Here is a 12612-nt window from a genome sequence, read left to right as displayed (position 1 = left end):
GTTCTGGAAATTTCGATGAGAAAGATGCACCTCGCTCCGGTCGACCTATTGTTGAAAGAGTCGATGAAATTATGGAAAAGATTGACCAGGACCATCACATAAGCTGCCATGACATCGCCAAGGTACTAAACCTTCATCATCAAACAGTTTTGAATCATTTAAAATGGCTGGTTACAAAAAGAAGCTCGATGTTTGGGTACCACATGAATTGTCTGTGAAAAATTTAATGGACCGAATTAACATCTGCGATTCTTTGCTGAAACGAAATGAAATCGAACCATTTCTGAAGGGAATGGTAACAGGAGACGAAAAGTGGAGCAAATACGACAATAATTTGCGAAAAAGATCATGGTGCAAGGGTGGTGAAGCTCAACAAATGGTCGCAAAGCCAGGATTGACGCCTCGAAAGGTTATGCTGTGTGTTTGGTGGTATTGGAAAGGAATCATCCACTATGAGCTGCTCCAGCCTGCTCGAACGACTGATTCTACACTTTACTGTCAACAACTGATGAGATTTAAGCAAGCAATCGAAAAAAAAAACGGCCAGAACTGATCAGCATAAAGGGCGTCGTCTTCCGTCAGGACAACGCTAGGCCCCACACTTCTTTGATGACTCGGCAAAAACTAGGGGAGCTTGGCTGGGAAGTTTTGATGCATCCACCATATAGGCCTGACCTTGCACCATCGGACTACCATTTGTTTCGGTCAATGCAGAACTCCCTTAATGGAGTAAAGTTGGCGGCCATTTGACCGATATTTTATTCCATACGTAATTGAGTCATACAAATTTGATCATAATGAAGAGAAGTGATATTAATTACTTAAAAAAATTGTATTTTATTCAAAATCAACACCGGCCCTTAAAACTTAACCACACTTTATATCACTGCCCTTTCAATGGAAATTAATTCCGACCAGTACGACGCCCATGTCCAAATTTAATGCGACCGCAAAGAGTGAATACTATCAATCTTTGAAGAGAGAAGCCATTACTATTAACTTTGGGTATTTCAAAACTAGTGAAAGCTAACTTTTTCCAAACTAGAAATTATTTTCACTATAACAATTTTTCCCTGCGGGGTACATTTTGCTAGACACAGGTATTTGTTTACATGTAAGCCGCTTAAAGGGACTCTACCATTGCCATTGACATTCTTACCGTCTCACTTAGTTGTCAAATTGTAAACACTGTCGATTAGTTTACAATTTAATGCCAACTAATTACTTCATTTTCAATGGTTGGTCCCTTTATGCGGCGGCACATGCAAACATCAATTGGTAGATTTTAGATTCTAAATAAATTAAATTGCTAATTGGCTTCAAAGTTTTTCTCTGTCACGAACCAAGTTTAATTTTTGTTGTTTTTGCTTTGTTTTTTTGCATATCGTCTAATGAAAGGAAAAATATTCTAGTACTGGCATGCCAATGCTTGCAGGATTACCAGAAAATGCTGAGAAGCGAAATGTAGTAGCGAAAGCTATTGAAATTGTCATTGCATATGCAGTGGTAATAGTGACTTTGTAACTAGCTACATACAAGGTGGTGCAAAATTAATCAGCCTATCGGAAGATTTATAATTTTTGTAAATATACGACGTCATATTTTATTTCTAATTCTTTAATTTAATGATACCTGACATTCTGATAGCATATAGATCAGCTTCAGCTAACAAATAGAGAAGAAAGGGAGCGCGAAAAAGTAAAAAAAAGGTTTCGATGACTAAAAAAAATTTGTTCGTATTTAAAAAGAAAGTTGGATGCCTAATTTTGCGTCACCTTGTATTTACTGAAACTAGTTATGTAAGACTAGACATGGGCCATATAGCGTTTGCTTTTGAACCACCTATTTTTTTGGAAATGTGTTCATAATTTACTTAAAGGTTTGACATTTACGAAATGGGACGCTATACGCTTGAACAAAATTGGGAAATATTGAAAACCTAGACCAAAAAAACCAGAGACGATGGATGCTTTAAAACACGAAATCGAAGTTGCCAGTCATGGTATTGAAGCCCAAACAATCGAAAATGTGCTTAAAAATTGGGTGGATGGAATGGCCTACTGTAAAGCCAGTCGTGGCAGTCATTTGAACGATATTAAATATTTTTTATTCATTAATGACAATATTCAATCTTCAAAATAAAAAAAAAAGTTTGAAAAAATATTGATTAGTTTTTATTTATGGCCGATTCAAAAAGCAAATTATACATGGCCCACCCTATATTCACAAATCCAGTGTGAGGTGATTCATAATTAAATTTTTTCACGGTCATAGCATTGACGTAGAATTTGTATATATCAACATTTTAGTTTTTACATAAGTTTTTCGGTATATTCGCCACACAGCAGACAAAAATTTGTTTTTGCTTTTGAGTTAGCAACGAGTTACAGGAGATGGAGAGTACGTTTTGTTAGAAGTCTTTATCGAGCTCAATGAAACTGAGATCTAAAACATTTTGAAAAAATGGCGTGCTTCTATTTATTTCGCATGCGGCTGTATAGCTAAGTTGATCTGGCAGCTTGATTCAACTATCTTAAGGTCATATGTTACTTAAATGGGGAAACTAGTTTAGACTGATCAAAAAATCGACCTTTTTTATTGCATACATTGGCCCTTATTATGAGCAGTATTCGATCTTCGACTGTAGTCGAAAGTGCTGATCGAACGAATTTTCATTTGGTATTATGGTGCTCATTCGTTGAAGAATAGGACTATTGTGAATTTCGATCGCTCGACGCATTTACAATAGATAGTTTTTCTCAGCTGATACAGCAAATCAAAATAAAAGAAAAACCGATTGTGTTGAAATTCTTTGCTAACAACATTTTTAAAAGTTAAAAAAAGTATTTTTTGTGAAAATGAGTGCAACGGAGTTGTTGTTCGACGATTCATCGGACGATGAAAGATTAGTGAACTAGCTAGAAGTAGAAAATAGTTGAGGGGCGCATCCAACTCCCTAGAAATGGCTTCCACTGAGTAAGTTTAGAATTTTCAAAATGTGTTGACGTACTTAATATTACAGAAATTTCCTTACAGATTTTAAAAGAACTTTAGATTATCTAAAGAGGCGTTTATGAACCTACTGTCCAGTACAGAAAACCAGTTGCAGCAGTGCAATCGAGCCAAATCCATTCCAAATATGTTAAAGCTAGCCACAGTTCTGCGATTTTGTGCTCAGGGATTGTACCAATTGAGTATTGGTAATGAAGGTATGCTAGGACTTGCTCAACCCACTGTGTACGATGATGCTGAAGATATTGAAGTGGAGCCAAATAACGGAGAAGTAGAAAACATAAGAAATGAAATTTTGAGAATATAATAGAAAAATCTAAAAAGTATTAAATAGAAACCTTTACGCCACAGTTTCTGTTTTATTTTTGTTATAAATTTTCTTTATTCAATTATTCGACATTCGAAAAAAATATGTATTTCAGTTCCTCTACGTATTTCAGCCCATACCTACCAAGGGAAAAAATGTATTTCTATAAACATCACAAAAACAAAACCATTATTAAGCTTAATCCATTTTGTTGCCGTTTTCACTGGTGCTCCCAAGCAATTCAGCTCCGTTGTAAATTCCTCCAATTTTTTTGCTGCTTGAACTTTGGTGCAAATCCCTTTTGCGAATTGTGGATTCGCCTTTCTAATTGTTGTTTGGTACTCACGACTTTCGACCTGCATAAAATTAACAAAATTATTATTATTATTATTTGGTTACTATAAAACCATAAATAATCGCAAACAACTTACACTTTAACAAGTTTTCCCACAATACGCTACACGATCGAAAGCAAAATTGCATTCGACTCTAAATTCGGTAAACAACGAAAATTTCGATAGGGTTGCACCGCTCATAATACCAAATTGACATTCGATTTTCGATCTTCGACAACCAGCGAATATCGAAGATCGAATGTAACTCATAATAGGGGCCATTGTTAGTATAACTACTCAAGAATATGTGGTCACGTTTTTTAAGCGAAATTCGCATTATTCCCTATTCTATGAGCACTTAAGTGAACGCTCGTCGGTTCAGCACCGTGGCGCGCGGTAGTTAGAACGACGCTTTTCTCTAAACACCTTTTTTCCATTGGTGGCCACTGTAGCTCAAAAAATTATAGACCAATCGTTGTGAAATTTTTTCGGAGTATTCTTTATTCAATTCTTATTCGTATGAACCTAATTCTTGGATTATATTATCATTAAAAGTATTTTTTTAAGTAAAGTATCAGGTCAATCCATAAGTTCGTGCGTTTTTTAAAGGTGGTTTTAGAATTAATAAAAAAGATGTTTAAAGTATTTATTTATCTATAATATATTTTCCTTCATTATTTACAATGTCTTCCCAACGTTAAGGCAAATTTTTAATTTCCTACTCAAAAAATTGTTTATCGTTGGAGCCAAAATACGCTTCGATATCCCTTTTTATAACATATTTTGAGGAGTAGTTCTTGTTACTCATTTGGGATTGAAGTCCACGGAAAAGGTGATAATCTCAAGGTGCAATATCCGGAGAGTATGGTGGATACGGCATTACCTCCCATCCGAGCTCGTTCAGCTTGCCTAATGTTTGCCTTGCCGTAAGAGGTCTTGCGTTGTCATGGTGAAACCAAACTTTGCGTCTATTCACTACAGACGGTCAATTTTTTTTAAGCGCCCCATTCAGGTTTGATAGCTGATGGGAATAATAATCAGCAGTAATCTCCTGGTTTGACTCCAGAAGTTCATAATAAACAATACCGGCCATATCCCGCCAAATAGACAGGAAAATCTTCTTGGGGCGAAAAATAGAAAAATAGAAAATAGATATAAAAACTGTTGATCCTAGAAACAAATTTTGTTAACAAGAATTTAAGCAAATAAATAAAAATTAAATGATATTAAAAAAAAAATTCAAAGTGTTTAAACTGGATTATTCCATACTAAGAGTGTGTGTAAATCTTTTCAGAAGCGAATTCAAGAGAACTTTGGTCGTGGCGGAAAGCAGGAGGGACGAGCAAATACAAGAATATAATTTGTTAACATCTAATTGAACTTTGCATCAACACCAACACCAACGGATGTATCACACTTATATACATTTTGAGTTCAAAAGTACATATTTTAGTAAAGCACTAAAAAATAGTGGTAGATAAAGATATTAAGTTATAAGCTAAATTTTTATCATAGTAATAATCATAAAAAGTTTAATTATAGGTTTAAAAATATAAATTTTTATGTTATCTATGATACAAAAATTGTTCATAAAATCTCTAAGAAACATCTTCATATATGTATGTAAGGATTTGTATTAATATTATTATTATTATTATTATTATTAATTGCTATTGCGTCGTCTTTGTATAAGAAAATTTCAATCAAAAGAAGTAACTAGGATCGAATTTAAACCAGTTTACGAGTATATTCAATTAAACTTCACTGCAATATGAAAATTCCAAAAAAAAAAAAAGAAAAGTGTTACGTAAAAAAATTAGAAATAGTATATGATTTTTAACTTATTAAGCTAAACCCTGTTAACCTCTTGAAAAATAAAAGTATAAACAAAAAGTTATATATATAAAGAGCCAAATCGTATTCCGCTCTATGGAAAGTAGCGCCAATTATTTACAGTTTCGCCTTTTGTAAACAAACAGCTTCATAAAGATAACTAAATTTATATTCAAGTTATTCGATCTAATATCCCCAAGGGCGAGCAGAAATAGAAATCTATACTTTTTTATAAGACGTCATGTAAAAAAAAAAAAATAAAAAAAGGTTCATTATAATTAGTAATACCTAATACATAGTTGCGCTTAACAAAAAATAAAATAAAAAAATAAATAGTAATTCCCAAATTAACCTTTTCTTTGTTCTTAAAATGTAACTTACATCGTAAGCGTATAAATAAAAATGTTAATAAAGATGAAAAATAAAAAAAGAATTTATTGATTAGTTTCAATGTAGGCGTATTCCATAAAATACCTCCATATTTTGATAATTTCAATATTTTTAATAAAAAATGTGTACATACGAGTATATACAATTGCCGGCATAAAAATTCTATCAGAAGAGTTCAACCACATTAGTGAAGTGAAAGGAAGTCAGTGTTACCCGTACACCGAATTGGTAAGGAGGCCATTGCTCAAACTGCGGGCGCTCCAAAATTCTCAGAAACTTCGGGTTCTTTCCTATTGCCACGAGAAGCAGTAATGACACCTTTGGTGGAACCAAAGCGAAATGTTCTCAACGCGACTCCACTCGAAAGAAAATGGAGAGAGCATAATGATTCACTATATCTGTTCAAAGACGGTTCAAAGTGGGATGGAATGGCTGGTAAAGGAGTGGTTCTCGAATCGCCCAACAAGCTCTGCATGCAAGACTGTAAAGTACTTCTGTTCTGAAATGGATCTAAGGTGACCAAGAGAGTTTATGATGCCAAGGATGTTGCAACTCTCGTTAGTATTGGGAATCGGAACGCGATAGCTATATAGAGGATTATGAGTTTAAGGGAGGAGCCTGCTTTAGAGGCTTCAACAATTTTTTTTTTCTTTTTTTCTTTTGCATCAATGTCTTCCTAAATTATCCAAGAATGTGTCCTCAAAATTTCAGAAGCAAATTCAAAATATTTTCGCAGTTACAGAAGAAATTGTGAGAAAGCGTCGAGCAGGTATACGTACGGCCGAATCGCTTGAAGTGCGATTTCTCGGTTTTTTATTTTTGCGATTTTTCCTAATTGGCGGAAAAGATAGGGAAAAAGTTAAACGTCCTATTGAAACGTGATAACATTGATTGTATTCGGAATTCATCTAGTTGAACTAAAAAACCTTAAGAAAGTTATGATTAACCCACTTTTTAAACAATCTAAAGTGAATTTGTTTTTCCAAAAAAATTAATTTTTTTTAATTAGCAAAAAATTGTTGAATTTCTCACTTTTTGTTTAATTTTCTTGGTTTAACTAGAAGCTATACTATACTAAAATACAAATTTTTTTGGATTTTTCGTTTGAGATGAAAACTGCGACCTGCATCTTTCCCGCCGCACGACACAAGCACACCCGAGGCGCCTCGGCAAAATGCTTGTACCAGGCATAATATGACATAATATTTGAATGAAAAAATTTGAGAAGACTGTTAAAATATAAGCATAACAATAAAACCAGAAAGTTTCATTTCAATAAAATATTTCTTTCCTTCCCAAAAAAATCCACGAAAAAATCGATTTTTATCTATGTATTTAATATATGTATTTAATATAGGGCGACTGCTATTAGAAAAATGTTTTTCTTAATTTGATCTCGGTGAAACACCAAAATTAAGAAAAACATTTTTTTTAATAGCGGTCGCCCCTCGGCAGGCAATGGCAAACTTCTGAGTGTATTTCTGCCATGAAAAAGCTCCTCATAAAAATATCTGCCGTTCGGAATCGGCGTAAAACTGGAGGTCCCTCCATTTTTGGAACAACATCAGACCTTAAATAGGAGGAGGAGCTCGGCCAAACACCCAAAAAGGGTGTACCCGCCCATTATATATATATATGGTTTTGTTGTTTTGGTTTTTTATTTGATTTTTTAATTCAAAGTTAATTATAATTCATTTACAATTTCAATTATTTCAGCAATAACGATGTTTAGTTTATTGTTAAAATTAATGTTACTATGCAGCCCTGGATAGAGTACAGCACAGATAAATTTTCCGTTTAGTCGCCTTTTCAAACAGCTCAGCCACACAATTCGTTGCGTCCACGTCCACGGCTAGAAATCAACTGCCTGCCAGTTATGTTCACTCTCTCTCGCACTCCTCGTTCCCACATTCGGCCATTCTGTACTACTCATCTGCCTCAGATGAGCTACCGTCTTCTGTTTCCCCATTCTCACTAAAGTCGGATAGTTCGCCTTCTTGCACCCATGCTTTCATCTTATCCGCACTTGTTGTTGTTGAAACGGGTCCCTCTCCATCTCCCATCTTCTCAACTTTATAACGGTCAAACCCCTTCGATGCTACTACTCTGTACGGACCCAAAAACTTCGGTTTGATTTTAAGGCCGACTCCGAACTGCGTGCGTTCGATCGCCACAAGATCATTTATTTTGTAAACCGTTGCCGCCTTACGTTTTCGATTGAATTGCTTTCGGTTTTCTTCTTGAATTTTACATATGGCCTTTTTTGCGTTCTCACGTGCTTCTTCTCTACCTTTGTTGAACCCATCAATCCAATCCTCCTCTACCAATTGCATAATTTTCTCTTCGTTTTTAGTTCTCATCTTAACTCCCACCAACAGTTCGAACGGCGTTGATTGAATAGCTCGGTGAAACGTGTTATTTAATACCCTTTGTAGAACAGGCACTTGTTGAAACCATTTATCTAATTTGTCTACGCAGAGCTTCGTTAGTACAGATATGATCGTTGAGTTCAGCCTCTCCACCTGACCGTTACCTCTGGGAACTCCTGCAGTAATGTGCACAAGTTTTACACCGTGATCCTCGCAGTAACATCTAAATACGTTTGAAATAAAAGCGCCGCCACGATCTGCGATTACTCGGTTGGGGTAACCAAACGTATCTGCCACTATTTCAAACTTTTTGACAACTTCCTCGACGTTGAGTGTTTTGGTTGGAAAAAGCCAACAAAATTTTGTAAAACTATCTATCATTGCGAAAATATATCGATACCCCTTCGCTGTTGTAGATAAAGGACCTAAATGGTCAATGTGGAAAGTTTCTAGTGGTTGTTCCCCTTTCGGTATGGGATTGAGAAAAGACTCTTTTTTTCCATGTTTTCTCCCTGCTAAGATGCATTTCACACAGGAAGCGATGCACGAATCGATTCTTTTGGCTACGTTAGGTATAAAATACTCACGCTCAATTTTTTCTTTGGTCTTTTGGTGGTGAAAGTGGCCATCTTCATGCGCTGTCCTAACAATGGTATTTTTCAACTGCTCTGGAACGACATATAAGAAAGAATTATTTACATTTTTATACAAAATTCCATGTTGGACTACATAGTCTTTATATGGTCCATGTTTCAATGCTTCAATTATAGCACATATCTTTTCGTCTTTTAATTGCGCTTGACGTAACCGAATTGATATGCTGTCTGTTTGCGCGCAAAGGGCTACTGGATTTCGGCTGAGAGCGTCAGCATGTCTCATTCTGGTACCGGAGCGATGTTCAACCTCGTATTGATAATCTTCCAGTAAAAGGGCCCAACGTGCAATGCGAGTAACCAAGTCCTTTTTCTTTAATGTAAGAGCAAAAGCTTTGCAGTCAGTTACCAATTTGAAAAAGTGTCCTAGTAGATAAGTGCGAAATTTTTTAACCGCTTGAACCACTGCTAACACCTCTAATTCGTAGCTTGAATACTTCGCTTCAACGTCGCTTGTTTTTCTGCTCATAAAATATACCGGATGTAACTCCTCGTCCTCGCAGCTCTTCTGCATCAACACTGCGCCGTATCCGTGCTGACTTGCATCTGTGTGTAGTTCGGTGTACTGACCGTATTCAAAAATCTTCAAAATTGGAGGATTCACTAATTTCATTTTAAGCTCATTAAAAGCGTAGGTTTCATTTTCCCCAAAATTAAATTTTATCCCGTTTCTTAAAAGTTGGCTTAATGGTCTCGCTATAACTGCGTAATCTGGGATAAATTTACGAAAATACCCCGTAAGTCCCAGAAAACTCTGCACCTGCCTTGTAGTTCGCGGCTGTGGGAAATTCATAACGGCCTTGATTTTGTATGGTGAAGGAGAAATCTTACCTGCCTTCACAAGGTGGCCCAAATACTCGACTTCAGCCTTTAAAAACTGACACTTTGACCATTTAATCGACATACCATTTTCCTCGGCGCATTTTAAAACCATCTTCAACCTCTGCAAACCTTCATCTCTTGTCTTAGCGGGTATAATTAAATCGTCGATGTAAACGATAACGATATTTTCATTTATTAATTTCCTGAAAACGTAGTTTATATAACGTTGGAATACGCTGGGCGAATTACATAACCCAAAGGGCACGCGCTGAAATTCGTACTGCCCCTTTTGCGTAACGAAGGCAGTGTACTTTCTACTCGCTGGTTCTATCTCCACGTGAAAAAATCCATTCTCCAGATCGATCGTACTGAATACAAATGCTCCCTGCAGCTTGTCTAATTGGTCTTCAATAATGGGAAGCGGATAGTGGTCACGCCTGATTCTTTTATTTAGCTCGCGGAAATCTATACATAAACGATGCGAGCCGTCCTTCTTTTTTACGAGAACCACTGGAGTGGCGTAATCGGATGAACTTTCCGTTATGATTTCTTTCTGCAGCCATTCTCGTACTTGCTCATCAATGATATTTTGCTCGTAGGGTGGAAATCTCCGTGGTCTTTGGAAAACCGGTGCCTCGTCTAATGGGATGATTTTCATTTGAACAGGTAATTGCTTAGGTACTTCTGGTGAGTATTCTTTAACCATTTTGCGAATCTCGTCTACCGCAGATTTGTCGCACGCAATAGAAAAATCAAGTTCGCTATCCACCGCTTCAAGTTCAATATCAGCTAATAGACATGATCTTATTTCATCAGGAGTGCATTCTTTAGATTCACCAACCTTTTTCACCATCGTTAACTTACCGGCCTCTATTTTTACAACCGCCTGTCGAATTATGCTTGCACCCAATAAAAGATTATATTTCATACACCTATCATTCACGATGTGAGTTTCAACGTCAGTGTAGATCTCGCCATTTATTTCCATGTTGAGTTTGCAGACACCTTTAGTGTGCACCTTAGAGCCCAAACCAGCCACGGATATTGATTTAGTTCTGTCAAAAGACATCGGTTTAATTATTTTCATCACCGACTCTTTGATCACGCAAATGTCGCTTCCAGTGTCCAGCAAACTGTCGATGATGACCCTGTTGACCTTCACTGGAACACACATATTGTTGACCGAAACGACATTCACCAGAGATGACTTTGTTGCTTTTGGACAGTCGTTACGCTTATGACCGAAGTCATTACATCCGAAGCACTTTGGACCTTTCTCTTTTTGAGGACACATATGAAACTCATGTTCCCTCGAACCGCAATTAAAACAGTAACGTGATTTAATTCTTGATTGCGTTGTTTTGTTTTTGTCCGCATAAGCAACCTGCGTTTTCTCTTTTGGTTGACTCTCACTCTTTTTTATTTTCTCATATATTATTAGTTTTTCTTTGAATTCCTGTATAGAATTTGAACCGTACAAAATCGCTTTACCGTTTGCCGAATCGTTTATACCCTGTATGACATAACTTATAATAGAAGGAACGTCCACTTCTGCTTGTGATGCTATGTCAATCATTTTGTACAAATATTCACGGCAGCTTTCGTCGTGACTCTTTCTTGTTGTTGCCATTTTACTATGTACGTCAGCTGCGCTAATTCTGGGCTTAAACTCCGCATATAGCGAAGCTTTTAACTGAGAATATGAGCGAGGTTTGGCTTCACATTCGATGTACAGTTTTGCCGTACCGCTTAGCGATCTTTTACAAAATACGTAACGCTGTAAATCTGTCCAACGGAAAGTTTCGGCATAGCTCTCAAAATCTTGCAGCCATACCTGCACGCTCATAGTTTCGTCACCGGTGAATTTTTTAATTATTCCCTCGATATCGTTAAAATTAATTTTTGCGGTACTTGTACTGCCTCCTGCTCCCTCTTCCAGACGCGTAGAATTCGGCATAGTTACTTCGAAGTCAGCTTCGCGGTTGCTGCTTTGCAACTGTCTTCTTCTGCGACCGCTCATTTACGTTACTTTCGCGCTAACAAAAACTGGGCTTTTTGTTTTTTTTTTTTAACAGGAATATATCCCGGTTGAGCCCCCACGATATGGTTTTGTTGTTTTGGTTTTTTATTTGATTTTTTAATTCAAAGTTAATTATAATTCATTTACAATTTCAATTATTTCAGCAATAACGATATTTAGTTTATTGTTAAAATTAATGTTACTATGCAGCCCTGGATAGAGTACAGCACAGATAAATTTTCCGTTTAGTCGCCTTTTCAAACAGCTCAGCCACACAATTCGTTGCGTCCACGTCCACGGCTAGAAATCAACTGCCTGCCAGTTATGTTCACTCTCTCTCGCACTCCTCGTTCCCACATATATATATATATTCCCACAATTGGGTTTAGAAAAATACGTTTTTTGCTATAAAGAAAAGCTGCTGCCTTCATTTCCTATAATTTGACGTAATTACAAATCCCGATAATATCGGGGCTATTTTTCTACAATCGGAATTTAAAAAATGCTTTTTTATAGCAAAAAAAGTATTGTGCTATAAAAAAGCTGCTGTCTTCATTTCACATGATTCATAAGAAATTATAAAACCGGAAAATTTCGGGATTTAAATATACCGAAAATCCCGATTCCCGTGTTTTTTGGGGTTTTCATCCTCAACACACACATATGTATGTATATGAGCAAGTGCCTCTTTAAAATCGGTACCCGTTTTCCTTAGAGTATGGGAACAAATATACGCATACACAAACAGATGCATAAATAGACTTTCCGTTTAACTGTTTGTATGAATATTCCAAAATCATGAAAAGATGTTGTGTGTCACCAGCTGCGCCATACTAACGTACCACCAGCTGACAAGGCAACGAAAATAATC

General features: G+C 36.3%; 1 long non-coding RNA gene across 1 annotated transcript in view; it reads left to right on the top strand.

Annotated features, from left to right (window-relative positions):
• Positions 1-5827, top strand: part of LOC129248845 (uncharacterized) — an 87909-nt gene extending 82082 nt beyond the window's left edge. The window contains exon 3 of the long non-coding RNA XR_008582635.1: positions 4949-5827. This is a non-coding gene — a long non-coding RNA (uncharacterized LOC129248845). The remainder of the gene's footprint in view (positions 1-4948) is intronic.
• Positions 5828-12612: the final 6785 nt, after the last annotated feature.

The sequence above is a fragment of the Anastrepha obliqua genome, chromosome 5 (genome assembly GCF_027943255.1).
Source record: "Anastrepha obliqua isolate idAnaObli1 chromosome 5, idAnaObli1_1.0, whole genome shotgun sequence".
Taxonomy (NCBI): Eukaryota; Metazoa; Arthropoda; class Insecta; order Diptera; family Tephritidae; genus Anastrepha; species Anastrepha obliqua.
This window is presented reverse-complemented; position numbering and strand designations above follow the sequence as displayed.